Genomic DNA, 5,206 nt, shown 5'->3' on the forward strand with positions numbered 1-5,206 from the left:
GATTCTGACACTAACTTATTGTGTGACATTGGGCAAGTCTACCAGTCTTCACCTATAAAATGGGAAACCAGATGGTTTTCCTGGTCCATCGGTTCTATAGTTCTAGAATTTTCCTCTGCACTCACAGCCCCTCTTCCTGCAGTCCAGTGTGACCCTGCACTGCTGTGTGGGGGGGTGAGTTTACTTACGGTCTCTGTACCACAGATTAGTCATCAGGGCCGTGGGTGTGGCAGGCATGGAGCTGCTGAGCGGAGCCTTCTGAGGGGCTATTTTTCTAATGTCTACTCAGGCCAGTTCCAGCCCTGTGGCACCCCAAGACTGATCCCCTTACACAAGCTCATGCAAATGTGGGAGGTTGGCATGGCTGCAGCACCAGGAACAGTTGTTAGGAAGATGTCCCCTGTCTCATCCATGCAGTCAGTCCCCTTAGCTGCCTGGGTTTGAAAACCAGCTCAGCTGCTTCCTTGTTGGGAGCCAGTTATGGGCAATCTCCATGCCTCTCTCCTCATCTTTAAAGTGGCACCAGCATCCATTCCCACTTTGTAGGGTTGGGGTGAAGAGTAACTGACACAGGTAGGAAAGGTGTTGGGTGGTCCTTAGCATCTTGTTGGTCCTCAGTAACTCATAGTTGTTATTATTATTCCTTCCCTCTCCAGGGATGGTTGTTCCCAAGAATGGTCATCTGTTTTAGGAGCTATGGCCCAAGGGTGCAGGAGATGCCCTGTGTCCTCCCTCCCCCATTCTCTCCTCCCATTCCACCACTTCACAGCCTCTGGTTGTAACTCTCCGCCTGTCCACACTCAGGCCTCCGGGAAGAGATAATTGATTGGAGGTGTTCATAAGGTTCTAAACTGGGATTGTCCTGGGGCTCTTGATTCTCCCCAACCAGAGGCAGAGAAAGGTGCCAGCCCTGGGTGAGAGCAAGAGGAGGAGTCAGAAAGACCGGATGCTGTTGGCCCATTTCTCTGTGTCAGACCTTAAACACCTTAGTTCATCTAAATCCTGTTAGAACCCTTTGGGGTTCAGACTGAAAACATCCTTCTTTCTTAAAGATGAGGAAACTGAGGCACAGGCAGGTAAAGTGAATGGCCCAAGGCTACAGATAGCTAGCAAGTGTCAGCACCAGGCCTTGACCCCAAAAAGGCAAGGAGAAATTGGGGGGGGGATCTCACTCCTGGGGTGCTCTCCACTGCCAGAACCCAGCCTTTGGGGCAGGAACTCTTTGTTTTTTATTAATTGCTGACTAACTCCAGGGTTGAAAAACCTTAATCTGAGCTTTGAAATTCAGCTCTAAGATACCAGCTGGGTGAGGCTTACCCCTTACCCTGTAGCTGCCTAGGCCCACATCTCAGTCCCAGGAAATGCTAGTAATAACAATGGCTGCCCACTGTTTGCCAGGCATTATCCTGGCATTTCCCAGTTGTTAATTCAATTGTTCCTCATAACAACTCCAATGAGTGGGTCCTAGAAGGTGTTACTATCCCCATGTTATGAGAAAACTGAGGGAGAGAGCAGATAGAAGTAGGGGTGACTTGCCTAAGATAGGCAAATAAATTGTTAAGGAAATGGTTCTTCAACCTTGACATTCCAAGTTCAAGTGTTCCCAGACTCATGTACTCTATTTGTCTTCTCCACCGGGAGTACCAAGAACCCCCATCCCTGACCATGCTTTATAAGGACAGCCAATGGGTATTTGCTGTGAGCCCCCAAATCCCCACCTCCCCCAAGCCACATCAGCCTCTAGGGTGGGTGTCACTTTAAGGATGAGGAGTCAGAGTCTTGGGCAAATGAGCTACCCTGCTAGTAAGTGGCAGTGTGGATTCAGAGCAGGCATATGGCCACCCCTTTCCACCCTGCTCTCCTGCAACAAACCTTCATCCTCATCCCTAAACTACCTTCTCCAGCTCAGCCACTGGAACCATGACAAAGGAGCTAGCAGCAGCCAACAGCAGTCACAGTACTCTGCCACCACAGCCGCCACCCTGCTCTGCCTGGTGCCCGCCCCTCAAAGGTAACGAGTGCAGTGGCAATAATAGCAGCATCTGGTTCGAGATACAGAATATTCCCTGTGCACCTCCCATCACCTTTCCCTCCACACACACCAAGGAGCACCTATTCGGACTTGTGTCATCATAAATTAGTCCTGCCTTATCCTTGAATTTCATATAAACAGAATCATACATTTGTGTCTGGCTTCTTTCATTCAACATTTTGTCTCAGATTCATCTGATATTTTATGTATAATGGCACTGTGTTCTTTTCATTGCTGTATAGTATTCTGTTGCATAAAAACATTACAATTTATTTCTCTATTCCCCTGTTTATAAACATGTGTGTTGTTTCAAATCTGGGGTTATTTTGAATTTTGTTGATTGATTGATTGATTGATTGACTTTAGAGAGAGGCAGGAAGAGAGGGAAACTTCAATGTGAGGGAGAAACATTGATCAGTTGCCTCCTGCAAATGCTCTGACTGGGAATTGAACCTGCCACCTTTTGCTGCATGGGACAATGCTCCAATCAACTGAGCCACACCAGCCAGGACAATCTGGGGTTATTTTGAATAAAGCTACTAAGAGCACTGTTGTATGTCACTTCTAGGAATGAATTTACTGGGACCTAAGGTAGCTGTATATTTAATTTTAGTATTTAGTTTTTTTAAATGGTTGGTGCAATTTGCACTCCCCCAGAAGAGGGTGAGAGTTCCAGTTACTCCATATCTTAACCAACACTTGGTAATGTCAGTCTTTTTCATGTTAGCCAATCTAGTGGATGTGTAATGGTATATTATTGTGGTTTTAATTTGCATTTCTTAAACACGCTGTAAATTAATGAGGCTTTTTTAAACTTACATTTTACTTTTTTATTCTTGATGTTTATATCTATTTTTATTTATTTGTTATATTTATTTTTAGTTTCCTTCTGAGAATATCATATGCTACAGGTTTTCGATTTAGAAAGCTAATTTAAAGTTTTCTTTGAAAATAAATCTATCCAAGTTTTGTGGGTTTCTTTTTTAAAGGGGTGGGCCCTAACCGGTTTGGCTCAGTGGATAGAGCGTCAGCCTGCGGACTGAAGGGTCCCAGGTTCGATTCTGGTCAAGGGCATGTGCCTTGGTTGCGGGCACTTCCCCAGTGGGGGGTGTGCAGGAGGCAGCTGATTGATGTTTCTCTCTCATGGATGTTTCTAGCTCTCTATCCCTCTTCCTTCCTCTCTGTAAAAAAAAAAAATCAATAAAATATATTTAAAAATAAAAAAGGGGTGGGGGCGACACACTTAAAGAATAATCTTATACAATCAATAGGCCAGGAGGGATGATAATGTGTCAATTTATTGGAAGAGAGGCGGACCTTTCTGACCTCAAGGATGAAGGTAAAAGCAGGCTCTGGACAGAAACCAAGAACTGAAGTCAAAACCCAAGTCTCTCCCTTTTCCTGGGCCCCACTGTCTCTCCTCTTGGCCTTCATGCTTTACGTTTCTCTCCATACCCCAGTTTCCTCTGCCATAGTCTGTTCTTTCCAGCATCTCTCAGTCCAGCACTCTGACAGGCAATAACCTGGGCTCTACGCATCTGATTCCTGAGAGAGAGATTCCATTTGGGCCAGTGTAGGTCAAGTGTTCACTCAGCTGTGGTCAGCGACTGGGGTCCTGCCTTGTGACAGCAGGAAGAAAACATAATTAGCATTTTCAGTGCAAGTAGAGGAGGCACATTTTGAATCAAGAATTGGGATATGTATTCTGTCAATGGGACAGCTGCTTTGACATTGAGAATGGAAGAGCTATGAAAAATGGCAGGCATAATTTTACTTCCTTACTTACCAAGAACTACAATTATCTACAACCCCAAAGGAGGAGTGTCACTGGTCATTCAGTTTCTAGATGAAGACAGTTCCGAAGAAGAGAGAAGTGGAGGAAAGGAGGAAGAGTAGGATAATGCAGAGTGATTTGGATGGGTTAGCGAGAAGGAAAGAGAGGCTGAGGTGGTGGTGGTGATGTCATGATGACAGTGATGATGATGATGGTTGTGATAGCCATGGTGATGGTGAAGAGGGTGATGATGGTGGCAGTAATAATGATGGTAATGGTGATTAAGTTTACATTGATGTTCCTGGCTCTGCGCTCAGCATTTTACATTAACTATCACATTTAAGCCTAAAACAACTGAGTGAGACCAGTACTATTATTATCCTCATTTTAAAGATGAGGAAACCTAAGGCTTTGACAGGTCAAGTCACTTGCCCGAGGTGGAAATGAGCCCAAGCAGCTGATAGCAGAGAGAGCTTGGAACCACCACACGCTTCTGTCTCAAGTGTGTAAACGTCCCCTCACTGGGAAGAAGAGTTGTTGTCTGAGGTCAAGCCATGTATTTGCACCATTTGATGAATGGTTAATAGCAAATGCCCATGAACAACCACCCAGGCCAAGGAATTGGACATAATCAGTACCCCCAAAACCCAAGATGTGCCCCTCCCCAATCATAGCCTTCTCCTCCCCCAAGACAGAACCACTCATCTGAATTTATAGTCATCTTTTTGTCCTTATAGTTGTGCCACCTGTGCATACCAGGTGGTATGTATTCCTAAGCACTGTAGTTTAGTTTTGCCTGTTGTTGAACTTTTATGTGACTACAATTATACTACATGCCAACATTGTGTTTGAGGTTCATCCACATGGTTGTGCACCTCTGGGGTCTGCGTGTTCTCTTTGCTGTGTAATATTCCCTTGCATGAATATCCATTCTCCTGGCACTGGGCATTTGGCTTATTTCCAGTTTAGGGCTATTACAAACACCTGCTTCCACTTGTTGGTCTATGTCAGTGGTCGGCACACTCATTAGTCAACAGAGCCAAATATCAACAGTACAACGATTGAAATTTCTTTTGAGAGCCAAATTTTTAAAACTTAAACTTCTTCTAACGCCACTTCTTCAAAATAGACTTGCTCAGGCCGTGGTATTTTGTGGAAGAGTCACACTCAAGGGGCCAAAGAGCCGCATGTGGCTCGCGAGCCGCAGTTTGCCGACCACTGGGTGTAGTCTGAAACGTGTGCACCCATCTCTTTGCCCAGGAACACTTGTTCACTCTCGGGACTCACCATAAACAGCCCTCTCCAGGGACCCCTCGGGCCAGGTGCCTCTTCTCCGAGCACCTGTGCTCCTCCCACTACAGCATATGTCACTCTGCCATATAGTCACCTTCTAATTCATG

Source organism: Eptesicus fuscus, chromosome 21, assembly GCF_027574615.1.
Source record: "Eptesicus fuscus isolate TK198812 chromosome 21, DD_ASM_mEF_20220401, whole genome shotgun sequence".
NCBI classification, from domain to species: Eukaryota; Metazoa; Chordata; class Mammalia; order Chiroptera; family Vespertilionidae; genus Eptesicus; species Eptesicus fuscus.